Raw genomic sequence first — 12,457 nt, forward strand, 5'->3', positions numbered from 1 at the left:
TTTCTGGGTTCTTTATTGGGTTCCATTGGCCTATGTCTTTAACTTTATGTCACTGCCATATTGTTTTGCTTACGTAGATTTGGAATATATTTTGAATCAAAAAGTGTCATGCCTCTAGCTTTGTTCTTGTACCTCAAGATTGTTTTGGCTATTTGGAGTCCTTTGTGGTTCCAATGCCTCTCTGTCTTCCTCTCTTCCTTCTCTTTTCCCTTCTGCCATGTGATGATGCAGCATGAAGATAAGGCCTTTGCCAAATGCCAACACCTTGATATTGAACTTCCCAGACTCCGGAACTGTAAGCATATGCATTTCTGTTTTTTATAAATTGCCCAGTCTCAAATACTCTGTTATAGCAGCACAAAAGAAACTAAGATAGGCTTTTTTTTTTTTTTTTTTTAATCCCTTAAAATATTCAGCTATTTTTGGCCGGGTGTGGTGTGCCTGTAGTCCCAGCACTTTGGGAGGCCAAGGCAGGTGGATCACAAGGTCGGGAGATCGAGACCATCCTGGCTAACATGGTGAAACCCTGTCTCTGCTAATATATATATATACACAAAAAATTAGCTGGGTGTGGTGGTGGGTGTCTGTAGTCCCAGCTACTCAGGAGACTGAGGCAGGAGAATGGCATGAACCTAGGTGGCGGAGCTTGCAGCGAGCCGAAATCGTGCCACTACACTCCAGCCTGGGAGACAGAGTGATGCTCCATCTCACACACACAAAAAAAAATTCAGCTATTTTTTTTTTCTAATTTTTTATGATGAAATGCATGACATTATGACTTTGCTTCTAAGGGTTACTTTTGCTGCATTTAACAAACACATTGAGTTTTCAAGGCCATTTTCTATATTGTCTGCTCTTGTATTCTTAATTATAGCCTTGTAAGTTGATTGTGTTTGAGGAATTTTTAACATTGAAAATTTTTGTTTATATTCTTTTTATTACTATCTACTTATTTAATAGTTAGAGGATGAAACATTAATACGTTTTAATTTAGATTTTCTTTCTACCTTAGTATATGAGCAATATTGGTGACTTTCTCTAAATATAGCTTTGTAAGAGCACCCAAAGTTTGTATGATTTGGGGAAGCTGAGCTCTCTTCAAAAACTGTGGTGAGGAATAAGATGAAAAGCATATTTGATTCTCCTTTATCTGGCTTATTATTAAGTTCAAGGTTATTATTATCTTATCATTAAGATAGTTGTATGAAAAACAGAATTACCAACATGTCTCCATGAGTTACACATACGGTAAAGAAACTGTGGAAAATAGCTGTATTATGAACTTGCATGTAAAGCTCATTTAAGAACATTTTCTTAATTCGTTATTTCTGTGTCTCATATTATAGTTGACACAGCTCTTTTTTAGAGATATTTTTATTAAAACTTCAAGCCTCATGAGGACCTAATGAAATAAGCAAGTAGGCATGTGGTGTTAATCTATTTTACACATGAGAAAATTAAGGCTCATGGAAGTAAATGCCTTATTCAAGTCCCCAGTTTAGTTAGTAAAATATCTGGAAGTAGAACTCAAGTCTTTTGCCTCCTAGCCCTATGCTTTTGGCACAATGTCACAATACTCCAAATTAATCCTGAACTGAAACACTTCAGTGTGGAGTCTTTTCTAGTAGTTGGCTACAAATGATATATAATTTTAATAGCATATGCTTATTTCCAGAGAAAGGATTTTACCCCCACTCTATGCCAATGTTATTTTAATGTGTGACATTACATAGCAGGCTGCGTACTCTTACATGAAAAAAATTTAGGAAAAAACTGCTTGCATGTATCTATTTTTGCAGATACATTCTAATTTAAGGAATCATGATGATTGAAAACTCATATTTCAGAACAAATTAGAATAAAAATTTCTGTTACATCTTGAGTTTTACCTCCTTTGAAGCCAATATATTTCTAATGGGAAATCTAAGAAAATATTTTAAATTTCCATCATGAATTTCATGAATGAAGTACGTCATGGTACAGGTGGGTGTTGGAATCTTATATTTTTCCTTCCTTGCTTCACTGTACCAAAGAACTCATCACTGGAGCTGCTTCTTAATCATGAGACATGCTTAAGAAGAATGCTTAACAATTTTAGCCATAATAACAGCTATTCATTCCTCTACTTAGTACTTCAAAGTTTATAAAGCCCATTCTCAGATGCCCTTTCTAAACTCTTCTGAGAAAAACAGGTCAAGGGTTATTAACCTTATTTTACAGATAAGGAAATAGGCTCAGGGGTGTGACAGGTCTTGCCTAAATTTACAATTAGTAGAGTTCTGGCTTAAAATCACATTATTTGACTCATTGTTAGGACCCTTTCTTACCATGCCATACTGCCTTGAATGTGGTCACTAGGAAGGTTGCTTTCGAGAACCAAGAATGCTAAAGGTTCAAATTGTTCCACATGATAACAGCAAAACCCTTGACTACTTTGCAAGGCTGAAGAACAGAAGAAAACATTTTTTTTTTTGCAAGATGTAGTGATGTACCTTGGGATGAGAATATATGAGGTAATACCCACCACTAGAAATTACACAGTTCAATGTAGGAACTTAAATAACAAAAAAGAAAAACAAAACACATTCGTCTACTTGACCTTATTGGCATTACTTTGATAGTGAATTATCTATTTTGATTTTTTTGTGCAATATTTTTAAGTATTTATTGAATGATATGTATTAATATGCCCACACACATAAATACATGTGCACATATAAGATAGTTATGGACATAAACTCAGATATGCATATGCCTATATGTACTAACACTTTTTCTGTTGAGATTACCCAGCAGCACAAGAGAATTAGAGCTGCCTCTAAAATAGATTCAGAATGCTTGTCTCCCAGGCCATGTCCATAGGCAACATGAACACAAAGATTGCCCTCCAGGGTTTTAGAAAAAAATCTGGCCAGTTCCTTGGATGGGCAATAAATCAGGGCATACTTTGTATGGGGGCAAGGCAATTTGCAAGGACATCTTTTTCTCTTCTGTATACAGTCCCAATGCTGCAACATTATTTCTTTTTTTCTTTTTAAACTCACTGTCATCCTTAACTGTTCAGTTGTGTGCTACTTTTTTAAAGTGTATACTTGGTAACACTACACTTTGGAATAATAAATGACAGGGAGGAGGCCCTTCATCCTTGAAGTTTTAGTTAAAACAGTGGATGAAGACTGGCTCAGGGATGTGCATGGGCTCTCGTTGTCATTACTCTACCATTTGATTAGGTGCTGTTGTGTTCCTCTAGTCTTTCTCCATGAGATCACTGATGTTTCAATTCTGACAGCTGTCCACTCAGTTGATATCGTTGATATCGTTGTTCACTCAGTTGATATCGTTCAGCTGTCCACTCAATCAGTTGATGTCGTCATTCTCTTGAAGGTCAGTGATGATTCCATAATCACCAAATTTGATATCCTATTCTTGGTCTTCATCCTCTTGGCGGCCTCTTTCTCTAGAGGAAGAAAACAGTCAATATCATGAAAGCATAGTTTGGGGAAGGCTGGAATCTGCAAGGGAAGGCAAATCAATGGAGCTAGCAAGTTGAGCCTTAAACATTATAGGGCAAAAATCAAGAAAATCAGACCATGTCCCAAGATGATGAAAGAAAAATGTGACAAATATCCTGTTTAAGATCAGACAGCCAGTCAGAGGAATGTGAGTCCCAAAGGATAGGGCTTGTACATGGGGTGGTTTAACCCTCCGGTCTCATGTTAGGATTGATCTAGACTAGAGCACTGCTATCCAGATGAAAAGTATAATGTGAGCCACAGATGTCTGCTGCATATATACTTTTAGATTTTCTAGTAACTAAATTTTAAAAAGTTTGGAACAAGTGAAATTATTTTTAATATATTTTATTTAATCCAGTATATACCAAACATTATCATTTCAACACGTAATTAATAAAATCTTATTGATGAGGTATTTTACATTCTTTTTCTCTGACTGTCTTTTAAACCTGAGTTTTACACTTACAGCACATCTCAATTTGGACTAGCCACATTAAGTGCTCAATAGCCACATGTGGCCGATGGCTACCATGTTCCACAGTGCAGGCGTAGAGCCAAAGGGATAAGGTGGAGCTTGTAGGAGGAGCCCAGCAGCCTCTGCTGTGGGGAGAAATGACTTGGGCTATGGAAAATACAAGCAGTAAGCTTGCTATCTGCCATATTATTTTGTAAAACATGCTGTTTAGTACTTTAATTGCTAAGCATGCCGGTGGATACGCTCAAAACCTTTCCTATCAAATAACAAAAACAGCAACCTTTACTGTTTCCTTATTGCTTATTGCAATATTAAACTTCCTCACTGTAACACTTGAGGTCCTTCTCCATGTCGACTTAATGTATATTGACATGTATTCTTCCACTCTCCCACTTCTATAAGCGCATTTTCTCTGATTTTTAAATACAACAGAAGCCCTGTTTTGTGACATATTTGTTGATCAAGTTATTGAAAAAAGTCATTGAAAGAAGGAAATTATTAAAATATGTAGAAATGATACATATATACACCTTAAACATTCCTTAACTGAAAACATATGACTGCACATTCACATGCAGAAAGGATAAGGGTGACTTTTAAAACATGGATCATCTGATTGAAGTTCTTCATAACACTTCTTGCATAAACTTAACCCATAATGCATAGTATACATGAAACATATTTGAGAGACAATCTGATTATAGAGCCTTTTAGATTTCTATTTTCTCCAGAATCACTGTAGTTGTCTTGTCCACATCTAAATTGTCAGCAAAAATTTTTTGTACCTTACATTTAATGAGTCCTTCTAAACCATTCAATTTAATTTGCATGAAAACATTAATTCTTTTTTTCTTAGTCCTACCGGTTTTTAGACTATTTAATTAAATTATGCGTTACAGTAACAAATAAAATTAGCCTAAATAGATTTAGTAAGAAACACAGCTGGCTCTTGGTAAGCATACAATTCATCTGGCAGAAGTGAGTGTGAACAGGTATCCTAGAGTAGCCTACCAGCCCTGAGTATCCAGCACGCATCATAGTATGTCTTATGGAGGGAGTAGAAGGCACTGGCTAATCAGGTGAGCTAATAATAGTCAACAGTTTCTAGTTTGACTTGCTCTTGGCCGGCACCTCCTGCTACAATCCCTTCCTTTTCATTTCCTACCTCTTGCTGTTGAAACTCTTTGGTAGGCAGAATAATGATCCCCAAAGATGTCTACATCCTAATCCCTGAAACCTTCACATGTTACCTTACATGGCAAAAGGAACTTTGCAGCTATGCTTAGGTTAGAGATCTTGAGACAGAAAGATTTTTAAAAATTATCTGGTGGGCCAAATCTAATCACATGGGTTTTTAAAAGCAGAGAACCTTTCCTGGATGTGATCAGAGGGACATGTGTCTGGAGAAGAAAGGCACAAACAGATGGAAGGCTGCTGACATTAAAATTGGAGGGCACACCAACATGGCACATGTATGCATATGTAACAAACCTGCACATTGCGCACATGTACCCTAGAACTTAAAGTACAATTAAAAAACTAAATAAATACAGTTGGAGGAAGGGGGTCATAAGCCAAGGAATGTGGGTGGCCTCTAGAAACTGGAAAACGTGAGGAAATGGATTTTCCCCTAGAGCCTTCAGAAAGAAATACAGTCCTACTGGCACCTTGATTTTAGCCCATTGAGGCTCATGTTGGACTTCGAACATATAGAATTTTAAGAAAATAAATAATGAATATATGTGTTTTTAAATAATAAATGTATGTGCTTTTAAGCCACTAAGTGGATGGTAATTTGTTAATAGAAATAGAAAACTAATACAAAATCTATTTGATCTTCCAGATTCACCCCAAAATAAAAATCCTCTGCAAAGATTTTCTTGATTCCTGTGATTTGGCATGCACTTTCCCTCTTTTGGATTTGAATCCTTTGTATTGTACTTACCTTAATTTTCGCTGTATTATTTCGGGTAGTGCCTTTCCTTAACCCTCTGATAGACTATCCACTCTTTCACTTGTTTTTATTTTTATAAATTTATGGGGTACAAGTGTGATTTTGTTATCTGGATAGAATGCATAATAAAGTCAGGACTTTCAAAGTATCCATCACCTGAATAATGTATATGGTACCCATTAAGTAATTTCTCATCATCCAACTCCCTCTCTGACCCCCTGACCCTTCCTAGTCTCATAGTCTCATTTCACACTCTATGTTCATGTGTACACATTGTTTAGCTCCCACTTATATGAGAGAACATGCGGTATCTGTATTTCTGTATCTGAGTTGTTACACTTAAAATTTTTGTACTATATATTCAGATAGTCTCTAGATTTTGTCCTTGGATTAATATAGACCTGCATTGTGCAGTAGGGTAGCCACTAGCCACATGTGGCTACTTAAATGTAAATGTAAATTAATCATAAATAAAATTAAAATTTAATTTCTTAATCCCACTATCATGTTGCAGGAGCTTATTAGCCACACATTGTTTATGGCTAATATATTGGGCAACACAGATATCCATTATCTCAGAAAGTTCTATTGAATAGTGCTGCCCTAGATGGCCAGTTTTTGTATACTTGGAAAATATTTTCTTGGCTCTTCTGGAGGTATTTTCATTGAGATATGTGTGAAGACTATTGTTATGTTCTTTCCTTTCTTTTGAGAAGTAGGCTTTTAAAATATGCTTTGCTGTGGGAACTCATGTGTATCAATCAGGGTCCTGGAAAGAAAACAAATTCACACCATTTATTCAAAAAAAGAGTTTTTAATGATGGCAGGTGTGAACAGAGTTACGAGAATCAACAGAAAATGTAGAGGCAGTTAGAGTTTAGTAAAGTGGTAAGGGATTACAATTTAGAGCTGAAGGGCTATTGGAGTCGTGGGAAGTGCCACCCCACATAGCTGTGGTCCTGAAGGAATGTAGCCTCTAACAGAAGTGGGGCCCAAAGCAGAGATGAAGCAAGGAAGGAATTCTCCAGCCTGCCTTTTGTCCTGACCTTCAGTCTCCAGCCAAACACAACCTGAAGCCAACCAGCAAGGGAGCCTGGGAAAGCTGGTCTGTAGGATAAGCCTCTTATGGCACAGAACAGAGAGAAAGACAGAGAGTAAAGTCAGGGTGGAGAAATAAACGGAAAATAACCACTACCATGGTTAAGGGAATTATACCACATTACCCAATCCTATTTTGAGATATTTATATTAGAGGTAAGTAATAAAGTTTTCCTTCCCCGGACAGATAACAGCATTTCAGCATCATGAATAATAACAAAGTGCTTTCCTTTTTCTGGAAGATCAGATTGAACTCTGTAGTCCATAACTGTAAGAGGAGGGCATTGGAGTTGCCCATTTGTGCTTATTTTCTTCCTGGCCTGTACTTCTCGTTCTAATTTACATTTTACTTTGTCCTATCATTTTACTTTCAACTTATATTTTTCAATTTTATTATAAGCATTTCTTTGTGCTTACATTGTGAAATGAGGCAAGAATAAAACAGACAAATAGATAAATGCCTGTTTTTAATTCTCAAAATCATTCTGCAGTGTGTCTTGCCCATAGTTGACTTGTTAAGTGCAAACAAATTCAACCATGCAGATAAAAAATTTATATGGTAATTTCCATTTCTACCCATAGCTAATACTGATCATTCTGTTCAATATGTATTTCTTTTGCCTGAAATCACTGGATAGCTTCTAAGTTTCCATATCCTCAGAGGAGACAATAAAGAGAACTTAAACTGAAACTGATGCTGCAAGCGAAGTTACAACTGTATGAGTCACAAATTCAAAAAAGGAGTTCTTCCATTATGTCTGAGAGCATGGTGGGAATTAGGGACATTTATGATAGACATGGTGAGCATTGGGGACTTTTATGGAGCATTTCACAGAACTAGGCAAGATGAAAAATACCTGCCTAAAACAAATATGTGATTGGAGGCTAAAGATGTAATAATCTCAACTGTTTTCACCTTCATTTTTCAATGAACTGGTCTCCTTACGTCATAGGGTCATAGGTTCTTTTTTTCTTCTTTTTTTTTTTTGAGATGGAGTCTCACTTTGTTGCCAAGCTGGAGTGCAGTGGTGCAATCTCGGCTCACTGCAACCTCCGCCTCCTGGGTTCAAGTGATTCTCCTGCCTCAGCCTCCCAAGTAGCTGGGACTACAGGCGCCTGCCACCACACTCGGCTAATTTTTGTATTTTTAGTAGAGACGGGGTTTCACCGTGTTGGCCAGGATGGTCTCAATCTCTTGACCTCCTGATCCACCCACCTCGGCCTCCCAAAGTGCTGCGATTACAGGTGTGAGCCACTGCGCCTGGCCATGTCATAGAGCCTTAGATATGAAGATGAGAAAAGACAGTAGAAACAGAATTCAAGCTTAGAGAAATTCTCATTGGTTTCTGTGTTCAGGATTTTTAAGTCTCTTGCTTCTAATGTTTATGTAAAATATTTTATTGTTTTAAAGCATGAAACTATGAAAATAGAGTACTCTAAGAAGAAAGTGGATATTCACTTACCTCCCTCTCGTCTTTTCACTCTTAGGTTTTCTACAGATTCATTAAATTGTGCTTTCATAATTTCTTTTCAATTTTTAGAAACTTAATGAAAACCATCCAATTCAGAAACAGTAAAAATTATCAAAATCTCCCTTTAGTCACTTTTCTTTTTGGCAACATGTTCTCAGTTCCCCTTTCCCATCTTTCTTACTGGTCATATATTATAAATAGGTTAGCATTTTGGATATTTATATTCTATTCCATCTGGTCACAATTCTTTCTTTTTTGAAGAAATTAAGGGCAAATTGTACTTGATATTTTTAATGGCAAGACACATTCTATAATTTTATAATCTATAATCAAGTCTTTTGGAAGTCTTTGTGGATTGTTAGGGATTATAATTTAAATTGGTGAGAGAATATTTATAATACCTTGAATCTAGACCTAAGATATATATATTTCTAAATTACAGAGATACTTTGAGAAAAAGAGCGTTTTTAAGAAAATGGAACTAGATAAATAAAATGGTCTTTCCAAATTGTGAAGTTACTTTCGCTTGCAAATATGCAATATTTTATGCATAGTGTCACTTATATTATTTGATGTGTTCCATGTAACATTTTTATTAACAATTTTAAATGCAATGATTAATTTTACTTTTATATGTTTTCAGTTCTAAGAAAGAGAGTATTTCTTTGTTTTACCCTGTTTATAGGAAGCCTTAAAGAAGGAAGGACAGAGAAAACCATCCACAGTAGTGTACAGCACAGTACCTTGTTGTTTGATGAAAGTAGTGACCTCAACAGTGTGAAACAGAAAGAATATCTTCATCTTAAGGGGTAGAACTGTGAAGTGAAGGAGAAAAATGTGCTTGAAGCTCATTGAACTTTGCCCAATTAATGTTTTTTCATAGCTAACATTATTAGTAATATCTACTTCAAATGCTTTTCTTTATTGTCTTCATAAACTTCTAGAAACTAATTATTTCCCTCAGATTGTGATGATTTCTAGTGAATTCCTAGCAGAAGACATTTGGATGTGGTTTTTTGTAGAACTGTAAAATTGCTAATGTGTGGCCTTTACCTTTTTAACTTACAAAAGTGATTCAAATTAATGTTACTGAGAATCTCTCATAAAGACCAGGAGGAAATGTGTATATTTATATGTATACACACACACACACACACACATATATGTGTGTGTGTATATACATATTTGTGTGCATATATGTGTGTGTGTGTATATGTATACATATGTATAGTTGTTGTTTGCTTTTTTTGCTGGAGTATAGTGGTGTGATCTCAGTTCACTGCAGCCTCCGTCTCCCGGGTTCAAGCGATTCTCCTACCTCAGCCTCCCGAGTAGCTGGGACCATAGGCGCACACAACCACACCAGGCTAACTTTTGTACTTTTAGTAGAGATGGGGTTTCACCATACTTGGCCAGGCTGGTCTCAAACTCGTGACCTCAAGTGATCTGCCCACCTTGGCCTCCCAAAGTGCTGGGATTATAGGCGTGAGTCACCGTGCCCGGCCTAGCCAAGAGGGATTTTAACTGAAGGTTGAAAGGGAGAGTCGATATGCTAATTGTAAAAGCAACGTGGACTCCAGTAGGTAGGACCTTGAAGAAGACAGTGGGAAAGTACTCAGAAATCCCCAGGGGAACAGGCTAGGTGAACAAAGCACAGAAAATGTATACCTACCATAGTAACCTTGAAAGATAAGACATAATGATTCCGTCCCTGTCTTTCCATGTAGTATTCCATGTTAATACTATGTTTGTAAGGCCTGCGAGAGCCATTAGGAGTTGAAGCTAAACAATCTTTTACGTTAGTGGAGATCTCCTTCTTATTGACCTTGGTACTTTAAAGAAGACTTATTGGGCAACTACATAATCATCCAATCTATATTTCTCCTTCTGGTACATAAATATATTACAAGACACTTGGCCAGATATATTACTGAGTGAGGATACTTTACATCTGTGACATTCTCCTGTATCAGAAAAGTCTATGAGATTTCTCCTGTCTTCTTGTTAGTGAACTTATGCATGTTTGTGTTCCATGGAGGGAACTCCATTCAAAAGTATGATTGCCATCTTCTGACTCCTTCCTGGCTATTAAAGGATTAAGTTGTAGTTTTTATATTAAAATATTTGACCATTTTATTCTCCATTGGACCTGTTAGGTTGACTTTTGTTCTTTGAGCTTTGCAAGATCAAAATTATTTATAAAATTATTTATAAAATAAATAAACCAAGGAAGTTGTAGTACTTTCAATCAGAAGGTTGAGAAATGGTATAGAAGTAAAGATAAAGTCTCAGCAAGGTCTCAATAGAAGCGTAGACCTTCTTGAAGACTCCATCTTCCCTTCTTATAGTACCACGAACACAGGACTGGTATCCAGAGTGTAGTTGAAAAAGGGTACCAGGATGTTGCTGTGCTTTGTTGATGAAGTAATTTGTGGATCTATACTTCCCAGTTCAGGAAGAGCCAGCAAATTTCTTTATGTGAGTGAGTTTTATAGTTTCTTCAAAACTGAAAGGTTGTCATTCCAAATGACTTGAAATACAATGGTTCCTTTTGTTGTTCGAAATGAAAAGCAAGGAGTACATGCAGCTGTAGATTGGCTTCACACAGCAGAAAAGGTGGCCACAAGCCACTGCCAATGCAAGGTTTGCTGGAGTCACACTAGGTGCAGAAAGTAAGAGGGAATAACAATTGTCAATCAATAAAAGGTTTAAGGAAGCAAGGCAGGCTTTTTATTTTTTTCTGAGACTCCCTCTTCTCCACCTAATTACATGGTTTTTCTGGTTACAGAGGCCCATTTACTAGGGAAAAAGTCAGGGTGGACATGTCATCCCAGGCATTCAAAATGGCAAGTTGTCATGAGTGTATGTGTATGTATGTATGTGTGTGTGTGTGCGCGCGTATAAGGTATGTACGTATGTGCTAACATTTTATTTTTATTTTTATTTTTGTTTTTATGTTTATTTTTTTTTGAGACGGAGTCTCGCTCTGTCACCCAGGCTGGAGTGCAGTGGCGAGATCTCGGCTCACTGCAAGCTCCGCCTCCCGGGTTTATGCCATTCTCCTGCCTCAGCCTCCCGAGTAGCTGGGACTACAGGCGCCCGCCACCTCGCCCGGCTAATTTTTTGTATTTTTAGTAGAGACGGGGTTTCACCATGTTAGCCAGGATGGTCTCGATCTCCCGACCTCGTGATCCGCCCGTCTCGGCCTCCCAAAGTGCTGGGATTACAGGCTTGAGCCACCGTGCCCGGCTTGTGCTAACATTTTAAACATGTCTTCTGAATCTCTGTGGAACTTATATTTGTTCTTGGTGATTACACTTTCTTTTCTAGTACTTTCAAATGAAAATACATGTTGTTTTCCTTTGCTGGTCAGCTTTATTTGATTTCTTTTTTTTTTTTTTTTTTCACTTCAACCAGTTCATATGATAAAAGGGGCCTATTTTCCATCTCCATTTCCTTGCAGAAGGGTAGATGTCAATGCATGTAAACTTGTATGGTCTTGCATAGCCTTATTCAATGCTTTCCTCCAAACAAGTTATTTGTTTTCTTGTCTACCCTTCTTCATTAGAGAAGTTGAATTAGTGGGACAGAGGCCAGAGAAAAGTCCTACGGGCTCATGCCTGCCTTGCAGCCTCTAGGGAAAGGTAACTTGGACCACTCCTATTTAGCTGTGTTGATTTTAACAGGGATCACCAATATTTCCCAGGTAGAACCATTTCGTCAGAAATGGTCTGGTTGCTGAGTGGAAATATAACTCTGTTTTTTTAGCAGCCAAGTCTATTTTACTGAAGGTGACTTATTTTTGTGAGACCTGTTGATCCATATTTCTTATTAAGTTATGCTGCATTTTAGATATTCACCAAATTTACCCAAGTTCAAGATATTAGCTGTTTATTCTTAATTCTGACTCCAAATAAGTGTTTTCTTTCCCTTTTGTGCTTAC

The sequence above is a fragment of the Trachypithecus francoisi genome, unplaced genomic scaffold (assembly GCF_009764315.1).
Source record: "Trachypithecus francoisi isolate TF-2019V2 unplaced genomic scaffold, Tfra_2.0 Lachesis_group16, whole genome shotgun sequence".
Classification (NCBI taxonomy): domain Eukaryota; kingdom Metazoa; phylum Chordata; class Mammalia; order Primates; family Cercopithecidae; genus Trachypithecus; species Trachypithecus francoisi.